We start from the raw sequence: 13847 nt of genomic DNA, 5'->3' as shown, positions 1-13847 counted from the left end.
GCTCTGTCTATCTGCATTAAAAAAAAAAAAAAGCAAAAGTTAATATGGGATTTTTTTCCCCTTCAATGCTGCCTCCTCTTCTTTAGTACTGCCCTGTCTAACCCTCATGGGTTCCCTCCTTCCTCTTACTTTAGTAGCATTTGTCTCAGCCATTCATTTGGAAATTAATCAAGTAATAAAACTCTATTGTTCTTCCAACATATGCCCTCCTCAAATGATCATCTTAGTCCAGCTTGCCTTTTCATGATCCCATTTGGGGTTTTCTTGACAAAAATGCTAGATTGGTTTGCCATTTCTTTCTCCAGCTCATTTTTACAGATGAGGAAATTGAGGCAAATGAAGTAAGGGAATTGTTTAAGGTCAAACAGCTAGTAAAGGTCTGAGATCACATTTGAATTCAGATCTTCAGACCCAGTAATCTATTTGCTTCACCCCCTTGTTGACCTAATAAAGTTCTAGCTCACATTTCATAAGGTTTGATACTTTACAAGGTACTCTTCTTATGACAACCATGTACAAATGATAGTAAGGTATTATTATCCACATTTTACTGATTGGAAAAATTATTTTAGAAACTTTATTTGCTTGTATTTTTAAAAAATAGTTTAGAAACTTTAGGGGCTATTTCTAGAGTTATCCAGATAATGTGACACACTAGAGCTGGGCATAGAATTCAGATTTCCTGACCCCAAGTCTAGGGCTCTTTCCACTATATTATTATTTCTGAGTCAATAAGGACTTTCTGATCTCAGAAGATAAAAATTAGGCTGTGAATGTAGCAGCAGCTAGAAGCAACTGGAGTTGTGTTCTTTGGTTGTTTCATTTGTATTCAATTCTTCATGACCTCATTTGGAGTTTTCTTGACAGATACTAGAATGGTTTCCCATTTCCTTCTTTAGCTCATTTTACACATGAGGAAACTGAGGCAAACTGGGTAAGTGACTTGCCCAGGGTCACATAGCTAATAAGTATCTGAGGTTGAATTTGAGCTCAGGAAGATCAATCTTCTTGACTTAAGGCCCAATATTTTATCTCTTGCACCATTTAGCTGCCCCTGAAAATTTTGTTGATGTGGTTTAGTTATTTAAAAACCTTTTTCTGAGAAGACATCTATAGATTTCACCACACTGCTAAAAGAGCCCATGACCCCAAAAAAGATTAAGAATTCTTGATCTTGTTTTACAGATCAGGAAACTGAGAGCACAGAGGCTTGTCCTAAGTAACAAGAAGCAGAATCAGTTGAATACTTAAATAGGTTTTCTTTGTTTGAAGGGAATAATCAATTATATTTCTTTTATCCCTCTCTTTCTCCCAATGGCTAGGTCCATGTATAAACTTTATACTCCTAACATATTCCTGACTCCACCAGTGACTAGGACCTAAAGTAGATACTTGCTGAACCCCTGAGTGTGGGCCAGGAATCGGTGTGGCCCTTATCCAAGGCATTAGGCCATTGCTCCCTTCCAGACCCTTTTCTTTAGGGTGACTGACAGCAATCTAACCCACTACTCCCCAGTTATTACTGGGGCTCCTCTAGTTGTTTAAATCCCCATGGGAGCCCTCCTTTTCAAGTCAAAGCTCAGCCTGGGAGGTGAGGGAAGTAGCTGATAAGAAGGCTGAGGCTTTAACAAAGAAAGCATTCCTGTTTATTTGTCTTTTGTAGCAGTGGGCTGATTTCCAAGGATCTGCAATCTCCAGTTTGGTTTAGACAGGTACCAGCAGCTTTTGTGTTTACCTCGGTGGCTGGCAGGTTATTCAAGCTTCTTGGCCTTAAGGTCTCAAAGGAGCAGCTTCTGAGCCAAGGTTGCCATCTTGTCCTCCCATGTCATCGCTCTGGGTACTACAGCATACAGCTGCTCCTTGTTCTAAGTGACAAAAGGGAATCTTTATAGGGAAGACTGATCAGTTTCTTTGTTAATTCTGGGGGACACAGGGCAGCCACCCAGGCTTTTCTAGGTGTCTTGTTTGTTGTTCATTTGTTTTTCAGTCAAATCCAATGCTAATATTGGATAATATGATGTGACTTTATATATTTGTTATATGTGCACTTGGAGTACAAAATGTTGGTCTAATCCTAGTTTCTGCCAAACTGATTTCCAGTTTCCCAATAATTTTTGTTAAATAGGGAGACCTTGCCCCAACAACTGGTGTCTTACTAGGTTATTATACTTCTTTAAAATGTTTTCTCCACAATACACTTTGAATGGAGCAACCTTTTATCGTTGTTAGTGAAAGTAGTGTTATCTTTATTTGAAGAGACTTTAAATGACCTGCCTATTATCATCATTAATGAGCGTGTGAGTCAGGATTTTAACCTAGGTCTCTCTATTGCAAGGCCAGACCTCTTTCTAATATATAAAGCTACTTTCTTAGGAATCACTGAGACGTATCCTGTCTGATCTATTCAATAGATGATTTTTTTTAGTAATATGGTTTTAAGTTTTTGTGTATCTCCCTATTAGCTAGTGCACTCCCTCCCAAAAAACATTGTATTTAACTTTTTTTTCTCTCTGTATATGTATTCATTTCATATTTATACTGTGTATATTGTCTCTCCCATTATATAAACTTGAAAGCAATGATTGATTCATTCTTGATGGAAGAAAGGTACTCAGATATTTAAGTGACTCTGGGATATTATGGGCACACGATGTTCCCTCCAGCATCCATGCCCACCATTCCACTTGATTGGTTCATATTTACCCGTTAGTTTGCCACAGTGGCTGTATTCTGTGTGTCAAAGCATGTCTCCCTCAATTTCCTCCTGGTATCATGAGGATCCTGGTGGAGGACTTTGACTGTCCAGCTATTGTTCTTCACTGTGCTCATGTGATCTGCCCTTTTTCTAGCCTACATTTCCCTGATAATTCCCTTCTAATTTTTAGTAAAATCTGCCTTTGGATCATTAATACCCAGCACAATTTTCAGGCACAGAGTAGGGACTTATTAAGCAGGTACTTAATAAATGGACTGATGCTTTTCTACTGTTTTGTGCTAAGTTTATATCTCCCTTTGTTAGAAATAAGAGGGATGCATATGAGAGAGAGAGAGAGAGAGAGAGAGAGAGAGAGACATCTTGATAGCAGCAAAAATGTAAGGGAGTCAGGGATGGGGAACCCATGGCCTGAAGTCTTTTGTGACCATTTGTTAGGTTCTTGAAATACAAGTCTAAAGCTAAGGGGAATTTTCATAATCATTGTTCAGCCAATTCAATTCAACAAGCATTAAGTGACTGACACAAAACTAGGTGACAGAGATACAAGAGAAACTGGAAATAAACCTTGTTTTCTGAGTTTTCCCTGTGCAGGACACATACCATGCCCAGGAATACACAGGCTACAGAATTTGGAGACAGCGCTAATGACTGGAGGCAATTATGGAAGGCTTCATGTAGGAAGTGGCTCCTGAACTGAGCCTTCAAAAAAGATGAGGATTCTGAGAAGGAGAAGGGTGTCAGGAATGCCTTCCAGGAGTAGGGAAAGGTTTGCATGTATGCATGATGATAGACTTTATAGACTAGTTTAACTGGAAGGCAAAGCTCTTAAAAGGAAATGCTGTATGTAGTACCTGAAAATATTTAAAAAAGGAATTTTTATAGGATTATATTGTATAAATCATAACTCAGCTCCCATCTCACCTATTCCAGGAGGCCTTTTTGGGTGTCCCTAATTGCTAATGAATTCTTTTGGATAGTCTGTCATTATCTACTTGTTCCCATGTTGTCCCCTCCTTCAGAATGTAAGTTCCTTGAGGATAAGAATCTGGGATGGGGGAGGAATAAAAGTGGGGGGGGGGTTGAATTTATATTTTTCTTTGGAAGCCTAGTGTTTAGCCATAGGGCCTAAACATTTTTTTAAAAATTATTTTATTTTTAATTTAGGGAATAAAATAAACATTTCTATAACAGAGCATGATGATAATAATAATAATAGGATAATTGCTTCTGGACCTGCAAATATCTTATGTACTAGTTTCTATTCCTTCTAAATATATGAAAAAGTTATCTTGCAAATTTTTTTCTTTCTTTTTTTTCCCCCTTTTCCCTCCTTACCCTATTTTCCTTCTTTGTAGAGACCAAAGAACTAGAAATTGCAAAGATGCCCATCAGGTGAGGAATGGCTGAACAAACTATGTATGATTATGATGGAATACTACTCTGCTATAAGAAATAACAAGTTCATCAATCTTGGTGGAAAGATTTGCATTAAATAATAAGGGAAAAAATGAGCAGAACCAAGGGAACATCGTATACAGTAAGAACAATATTGTTTTAACATTGACTTTGAGCAAATAAGTCATTTTGATGATTATAAATATCCAAATGAACTACAAAGGACAAGTGAAGAAAACTCTGTATGTGGAGAAAGAGCTAATAAGTAGAAATATATATATATATATACCTACTTGTGTCTAATGATAACCAATAGTAAGCATTTAATAAATGCTCGTTTAGTGACTTCTGGACCCTGTGGCATTTTCTGGGAAGCAGGTGCCTGAGGCCCAAACAAAGTCGTGCGGTTTGGTGGGCCTTGACTTGTCTGACAGTTACTGGTAAGGAGGGTGGGGTGGCTTCAGGTAAAGCAGCTTGTATTTCCTAAGATTCAGTACTTGCCTCTTGATATTTTCTCCTGCTATTCTGTTCCTGGGAGACATGCTCCACCCTACTGCCTCAGCTCTGTCTTCTGTGCCGGTGAATTGAGTCACTCTCTTAGGGTTCACTTTCGACTTACTAGACATTTCCACTTGGACACCCTGTCCTTGAGTCAAATTTAACATATCTAAAAATTAAATGAATCTGCTTTTCTGCCTCTCCACTCCTGATGAATACTTATTCCTTTTGACTTCTCTTTCTTTTTACCCCTAAAATGTAGCCTCTTATATGAGGTTAATGTTGATAGGTATCATGCAATTTATCACCAAGGACTTTGGTTAGAGTGACTTCCCTCTTCACCCTCTTTTGAAAGTTTCCTTACTGTAGAATAGGTACTCAAATGTTCAAGTGGACCTGTTATATCACAGGTACACAATGTTCCCTCCAACATCCAGTTGAGTGGTCTATGTTTCCACAATAGTTATATTCTATGAGCCTCCATGGGCTGAAAGCTATCTCAATTTCATCCTCAGGTTTTCTTAAGAACTTTAAAATTGATTGTCTGACAAGGGAGACACTGGCATAAGACTACCCAGCATAGTGTGCCCTCCTCAGAGAAGATTCTGTGCTACATAAGCAAAGCAGAATTAAATTAGCCCAAAAGAAACATGAGATGTGCAAAGTTAGAGAAGTCCCCCAAATGTTCAAAGGGATTATTTATGTCTGACCTGTGGCAGGGCATCCCAAGCTCATATTGGTCTGATTAGGCATAGTTGGACACACTGTAACTCAATTCTAATGTAATGATATAATTTTGTCCTCTTTGAGAATAAGGGATAGCCATTTATTATGAGGATGGGGCAAATAAGTGGCCCAGTGGATAACTAGAATTAAGAAGTCCTGAGTTCAAAACTGGATTCGATATTTGCTGTGTAATCCTGGGCAAATCACTTAAACCTTGTTTGCCTCCGTTTCCTTATTTGTAAAAATATTCTGGAGAAGGAAATGGCAAAACACTCCAGAATCTTTACCAAGAAAACCCCAAATGGGATCACAAAGAGTCAAATGTGACTGAAATGACTGAACAGCAATTAAGAGGATACTAGTGGAGGATTTTGTCCACTTGATATCTTTCCCTGAGCTCATGTGGTCTGTCCTTTTTTTTACCACACATTTTCCTGATAACACTTTATGTCATTATTACTTAAAATTACTTTCTTATTCTAAGTTTCAGCTTTGTTCTTGTTTATCATATATATATTTCTCCATTACTTAGAAAATAGAGGAGAGAGAGAGAGATCCTGGTCCTGGGGTTTCACTAGGATAGGGATCTCTTAAGTTAGGGAATTCCCTCTCTCAAGGCAAGGCAAGAGCCTTCTCTGCAACTAACAGTTTTCAAGAGTTGCCCAGGACCCTTGAACCCAGATTTTCCCTACACAATGTTATAGGTAGACAATGTAAAATAGAACATCCCACTGTGTAAAGCTAGTAACTTCTATTGTTACAGTTTAACTAACAGACTTGTCATACAAAATGCTAAAGCCAAGAATTCTAGATGATCCATTTCAGATGCCAGTGAAAAAGTAGTATTATTCATTCTTATTCAGAATGAAGAAGAAAATAAGATAGATGTGTGTTTTTTTTTAAGGGGGTGGGATTGGAAAATAAATTCCATGAGGTTTCTATGGAACAAGAAAGTAAATCTTTAGTGGAAGATAAACCTAAAAGGGAGGCTGGGGATCTATTGTAAAAGCCATGAATTGGTGATTAGTTATCAAGGTAGTGATTTCAAGGAAATATTCAGAGGAGCTAAGAAATAGTTGAAGGATGGCAGGGGAAAAAATTGGAGCCTGGGAAAGGAAATCAATGCATGATGCTTCCTGCACATTTTATATGTAGCATAACATAACACAAGACCTGGTGCATGATAGGTGCTTAATAAATGCTAGTTAACTATTTTTTAGCTTTCTTTTTTATTATGAGATTAAATGATCACCAACACACACGAACATTTCAGTATACAAAGAACAGAAATGAGGACCGCATATAAATTTCAAAATTCTGCTATACATATTCTAAAGTGTAGAAACAAAATCGCCTAATTTACATCCCTTTCTGAATTGCTTTCAGAACAGGGAACAATAATCCAAATGTGATCTGCAAGAGGAGATCTGCCTTCTAAAGGCAATCTTGGATCATAATCTCTGGCTGATTATGTTAAGTGACTATCTCTTGTTGAGTTTGAAGGACAAAAGGCCCCCAGAGTTTTTGACTTGAACTGTTGTCTAGCCATTCTTTCCTAATCTTATGCAAGTGAAATATAGGAATTACATTTTTCTTTATCAAATTTCATTTTGATATATTTAGTCCATAGTTCTAGCTTTTTCAGGCAACTTTGTTTTCAATCTCTCTCCCATTCATCCTTGTGAATCTCCTTTCATTGGTTCCACAGTCACAGATCTCAGAATTGGAAGGTTCCTCCAAGTCACCTATAACAATCTAAACCTCAATGAGAATCCTTTCTATAAAAGAACAGTCAAATGTTTATCCATTTTCTGACTAAAGATATCCAATGAGAGGAAACCTGATATTCCCTATGACAGCCCATTTCCCTTTCAAAAAGCTGTCATTGCTTATGTAGTGTAATTATCCCAATACCTACTCACACTTAAGAGTAGGAGCCCTGGAGTATGGCTACTCTACCTCCCCTCAGAGTCTAGGGTAGTCCTAAATGGTTGAGGGTTGTCTTTCTAACTCTCTTGATAACCCAAATCACCCACTAGTATGCTTCTCCTTGATTACCACCTACATCATTATCATTTGATACCAATTAGTCATCTAATGCTAATTTGTTTTTTTATTCATTTTGTTTGGGCCCAAATTTTCATGATCTCATGTGGAGTTTTCTTGGCAAAGATACTGGAGTGGTCTGCCATTTCCTTCTCCAGCTCATTTTGCTTTGTGCTCCAAAATGCAAATAGAATTTCTCTATTATTGTCAATTATTCGATAAACATTTATTAAGTGCCTACTATGTGTCAGGCACTTTGCTAAACAATGAGGATATAAATAAAGACAAAAATCAGTCCCTGCTCTCAAGAAGCTCATGATGCAGAAGGAGAGAAAATATGCCAAAAAACCTTGTTCAAACAAGCTACATTCAGGATAAATCAAAAATCATCAAAGAGGGGGAGGCACTAGAATTCAAGGGAATCGGGAAAGGCTTTTTGTAGAGAGCTTCATTTTATTTTATTATATTTATTTATTTTTTAAATTGTATTTTATTTTTACATATCTGTAAAATTAGTTTTCAACATTCACCTTTGAAAAACTTCCAAATTTTTCTTCCTCCCTTTTTCCTCAAGATAGCAAATAATCTGATATAGGTTAAATGTGCATTTCTTCTAAACATATTTCTGCATTCATCATGCTGCACAAGAAAAATCAGATCAAAGAGAAAAAAAAAAACATGAGAAAGGAAAAAAAAAACAAGCAAATAAATGACATCAAAAAGGTGAAAATATTATGCTACAAAACATTTTTTCAAATATTATCTCATTTAATCCTCACAACTCTACAATTGGTTTTGTTGTTATCCCCATTTTACAGATGAGGAACCAGGCAGACAGCAGTTAAATGACTTGCCAGGGCCACACAGCCACCACGTGTCCAAGGAAGGACAGAAATCCATACCTGCCTTCCTGATTTCTAGTCCAGCACTCTATCCATGACTTTTTTTTTAAAATTGTGAACTGCACATTAGTAAGAATCACAATTCTCTAACTTTGTGCATTTTACTTTTTAGCTAACAAGGTGCCATTTAGGTGTTATTACTTAAATTAAGTATTTCTTATGGGCAGATAAGTGGTACAGTGGATAGAGTGCCAGTCCTGGAGTCAGGAAGATCTGAGTTCAAATCTGGCCCTAAGGGATTACCCTGGGAAATCATTTAATCCTGTTTGATTCAGTTTCCTTATTTGTAAAATGAGCCACAGAGGGAATGGCAAACCAATTCAATATCTTTGTCAAGAAAATCCCCAAAATTGGACATGACCAAAAATTACTCAACAACAATGAAATATGATTTGGTTGGAGTGAAGTATGATTTGGTTGGAGTGGGGAACATGCTAAAATAGAGAGGAGCAGTGAGAAATAACTAGTTGGCTTGTTCTTGCATGCTTTTTGAAGTCCCAGCTTATGTATGGTTTGGCAAGGCAGATTGGGACATATTCACCAAAGCTGCGAAATTCTCAAGTTGTGGCCAACTATTCTGTCAACTGTGCAGGCAAAAGACATCATTTGGTAAACATCATTGTTTCTGCTTCTTTCTTTTTTAAGTGCTTCATATTTGTAGATACTGGTATCCAGCTCTTAAAATCTTTCTGTGCCTCCAAAGTGTCAGTTATTCAAATAACTTTTATTATGTGTGCAAGGAGTGATGCTTAAATTTCTGAGCTAAAATTTACTCTTAAAAACATGTATGTATTCTGTTTGAGATATGAGTAGAGGAAAAGGATAAAAATTAGGCTTTTAATCCATGTAGTATTACTTGGATTAGACAATTAACTGGTTGGATACAATGATTTTGTCATATATAGTTTGTGGTTCTGATAATTTGGAAAGAACAAAAAGATAATTCAACAAATTACTATTTTTCTTTAATAGATATAAAAGGGATGAATAAACAATGCTCAAAAGAAAAATTTTTAAAACTTATTAATAACAATATGAAAAATCTTCCAAATCACTAATAACAAAAGAAATGCAAATCAAAATATTTCTAAAGTTTCATCTCATACTGAGCATATGGGCAGAAATGACAGAAGATGGGAATAGTCTATATTGGAGAGGTTGTGGAAAGATGACAATGGGAATAAACATTTATTAGATGCCTAGTGTATGCCAGGCATTTGGTAGCACTCATGAAGCATGTTAGAAATATTATCTCATTTGACCCTCACAACAAATCTGGGATATAGGTGCTATTATATTCATTTTTATAGCTGTGGAAACTTGGGCAGATGGGAGTTACATGATCTGCTCAGGATCACACAACTAGTTAAGTATTTGAGGCTGGATTTGAAGTCAGTTCTTTCTAAACTGCCTCTGAATATGTCCACTAGTGCATTGTTAGTGCAATTGTGCATCAGCACAACCATTTTGAAAAGCAATGTGAAATTATGGAAATATAGTGACTAAAATGTCCATATCATTTCACCCAGGGAGTCCACTCCTAAGTTTCTATCCAAAGGAGGTTGTGAATCCTTAGATACCTTAGAATCAGCCAGAGTCAGGATAAGCAAAAGTCCTTGGTCTTTATTCTTGGTTTTTAGGGGTGGAAGTGAATTGGATGGACACAGGATCTCCACAACCTCCTTCTTCCTTGTCTACCACCCAAGTGACTCTGGCTTGTCTTATTCCACTCCCTAATCCTTCCCACAATTCTCTGTATAAACCAAAAGATTGAACTAGCACAGAATAGTGGGAAGGGCCATTTTCCAAGCATATGCTAATAGAGTATTGTCCAATCCGTAGTTAGCCTTAAGTGCTCTGTTGTCTGTCCTCAGTGCATCAACTCAGAGTTTCAGCCCTTTATAGGAGATCATTGTTTGTTCTTATATATATCAAAATATTTAAAGTGACATTTTTTGTAATATCAAAGATTTTGAAACAAAGTAGATACCCATCAATTGGAGAATACTTAAATAACTGTGGCACAAGGGATGTAACAAAATAGCGCTGTGTTGTAAGAAATGACAAATGTAAATACTAGAGAAGCATAGAAAGGGCTATATGAACTGATGCACAAGAAGTGGAATCAAAGCAAAATGTGATTGCTACAGCAAAACAAAACATTAAATAAAAAACCAAAAAGCCAGTTATAAAGAACACAGCTCCAAATAAGAGATATGAGAGATACTTTCCCTCCCCCAAACCTTGGCAGATGTTGGAGGTCCAGAAATGTTATATATCATACATGTTTTCTCACTATATTATTTATTAAGTGCTTTTTGTAGATATTATCTCATTTAATTCTCATAACAGATCTAGGAAGTAAAGTGCTATTATTATTTCCATTTTACAGTAGAGGGAAATGAAGAAATCAGAGGTTAAGTGATTTGCTCAGTGTCATGCAACTAGTAAGCAAATGAAATCAGTTTGATAGTAAAATCTTCCCAGCTCCAGCCCTAGCATTTTATCCACTACACCACCTAGCTGCTTATTTAGGCAAGTCTAAGATCTGTTTTATAAGGTGATGAACTACCTTCAATGAAGCTATGAAAGAATTGGATTTTGAATAAGGAAAATGAGCAATAATTCAGATTATAATCATAGGCCACCAAGGTAAGGGAACAGAAAGATGGTGGTTGTCTAGTGGAAATAACCTTTTTTCCCCTTAGTTCCTCATTTAATCACTCAAGAACACCTAAAGGATTTGGTTTGTGCTTTTGATTTAGCCAAAGCCCAAACTGAACTTTCAACCTTTAGACAAAAAAAATGGAATCTCATGGTGCAGACATCAAAATATATTCAAAACATGGAACTTTCTTTACTTGAACTTTATCTTAAAGGAAGAGAAGGACTTTACGAGGCAAAGGGAGAACATTCTAGTCGTGAAGAAAGTTTGCCATAAAGGCACAAAGAAGGGAGATGTAAGAAGCAGAGGGAAGGCTGGTTTGGCTGATTTCTCAGAGTGCAGGAAAGGGGAGTAATTAATGTCCAACAAAGCTAGAAAGATAGATCAGGGACAGATTATGAAGGATTTTCAAAGCAACCAAAGTAGCTTATCTTTTGTCCTAGAGACCACAGGGATTCACAGGAATTGATTGAATAAGAGAATTACATGAATTTCAGAAGAATTATTTTGGTGGTAATATATGGACTAGAATAGGAAGAGACCTGGGAAATATGACCAATCGGAATGCTTTTGCAATAATCTAGGCAAGAAGTTATAAGGGCTGAATTGAGGCTCAATTCATACAAGATATATCATAGACTTAGAAATTAGAAGATTTGGCAAATTATTAGAAATGAGGGTGAAGGCGATTTTTAAAGGATGATGGCCAAGGTTACAAATATGAAAGATTGGAAAGATGATGAAATCTTAAATAGAAATAAATCGAAGAAGAGAAGAGGGATGGAGAGGGAGAAAATAATAAATAATAAATTATAATATTAAAATAATAAATTCTGATTCAGACATGTTGATTTGAAATGTCTCCAGAATATATAGGTTTAAATGTTCAATAGGCCACTGATGATATAACACTGAAACTCAGGAGAGAGTTAGGAGCTGGATATATAGCTTTCTGAGTCATCTATAGAGACCATAGTTAAACTCATTAGAAGTGACAAAAATACCATGAGAAGGTTTGTATATAGAGAGAAACTTTGGAGAACACTGTTTGGATGTAAAAAGGATTCATTTGAAAAAAATATTCTTAGACTATGTATAGAAAGCTGGAAGTGATTGCTCTTTGACTAAGATTACAACTTGAACATTCAAAATATCACTTTATTTGTGATGGAGATCACAGAGGTTGGAAAAAATTATTTTAAAAATTGACTGAAGGAAAATATTGATTCTAGGAAAGAAAAAAAAAGGTGGTAATCCAAGTATAGATTTGTCCTAAAAAAGTTTTCTTACCAAGAATTGTCAATAATCTTCTCAAGGAATATTAAGTTATTTTGTTTCACAAGAACCATTTCTTAAATTCACATGGGGACTTCTTCCTGGAAAATTTAAGTTCTATCTATGATGAACACAAGGAATGTTTTCCATTAAGAAATTGTCACAACAGAAATGTGATACTGGGGCATGTGCAGTTTCAAGTATTCTGTTTGGGTGCTATAGACAAAATAAAACAGGATATTATCACTAGCTACATTTTAGGCAAATTAAATGGGCATAATTTCATTCAGCAAAATATTATCTTTAAAATGGAGAACTGCAAATGCCAGAAAAATAGTACTTGGTAGACAAAATCTAAAGCTATATTTGAAATCAATACCATAAAACCCAAAATAAAACAAAACAAACAAAAAAATCCATAAGATGCACTTATTTTATGGGTGTGAACAATTTTCCTCCCTAGGATCACATAGCCAGTATGTATTTGAGACAGGACAGATCATTCTAACTTGGCAGCCTCCTCTCGTGTACATATTAGCCAAAATAAATACATCATATTTGGTAAATCCTTCTTCTAGGAAAAGAGTCTTCTTCTTCCACCATTAGGGACTAGAGTTCTCTATACCAGCCTTGGATAGAGGGTTAAGCATATCAAATACATATGATAGAATATATTAGTAGTCTGAATTTGGATTTCAACTTTATTTGAGAAACAAGCTTGATTTATGACATAGGAGTTTGAAAGATCTGAGTTTGAATCCTGATTCAGACACTTATTGGCTCTGTTACCATTCCTTTATAAATACATAAACTTAGAACTGAAATGAACTTTTGAGACCAGAGTTGAATCCATTCATGGTATAGACTGGGAAACTGAGACAGAGAGAAAGTAAGGGAGTTGTCCAGGGCTGCACAGCTATTAAGTGTCTGAGACAGGATTTTAACTGGCTATATTCAGTCTGCTTCTCTTTCCCTCATCCCTTTCCCATTAATCTGCTACAAAATGATGCTTCTCTGCATCATGATTTTCTCATTTGGAAAATGAAGATAATAATTCATCAGAGGACTGTTTTTGAGGATCAGATAGAATAACAAATGTAAAAAAATTGCTAACATCTCTCTACAGCAATTGCTATTGTTACCCAGGCTTTCTCTTGTGTCCTAATTGTGTCCTTTCTTTCTTTCTTTCTTTCTTGTCACGTAGCCTGGACATGTTAAGTCAATTATGACCTAACAACACCAAAGCTCTTATATTAGTTCATAGTTCTTATACATAGTTCATAATGATTGGGAATTCTACATGGGGGCAAGGCTCAGAGACAATGACTATAGGTTTTGGTGTTGATATTGAGGATCTTGGGTAGGTTCCTTGCATCAGGGGTCCTTAACTTGGCATCCATGAACATCTAAAAATATTTTGGTAGCTGTGTTTTAATATAATTAGTTTCCTTTGTAATCTTATGTGGTTTTTATGCACTTAAAAAAAAATCCTTTGAGAAGTTCACAGGATTCACGGGCTTGCCAAAAGGACCCATGATACATAAGGTTTAAGAACTCCTGCCCTATTGTTGGTGGAGTTGTGAATGAATCCAACCATTCTGGAGAGTAGTTTGGAACTATGCTC

Source organism: Sarcophilus harrisii, chromosome 4, assembly GCF_902635505.1.
Source record: "Sarcophilus harrisii chromosome 4, mSarHar1.11, whole genome shotgun sequence".
Lineage (NCBI taxonomy): Eukaryota > Metazoa > Chordata > Mammalia > Dasyuromorphia > Dasyuridae > Sarcophilus > Sarcophilus harrisii.
The sequence above is the reverse complement of the archived record's forward strand: the minus strand, read 5'-3'. Positions refer to the sequence as shown.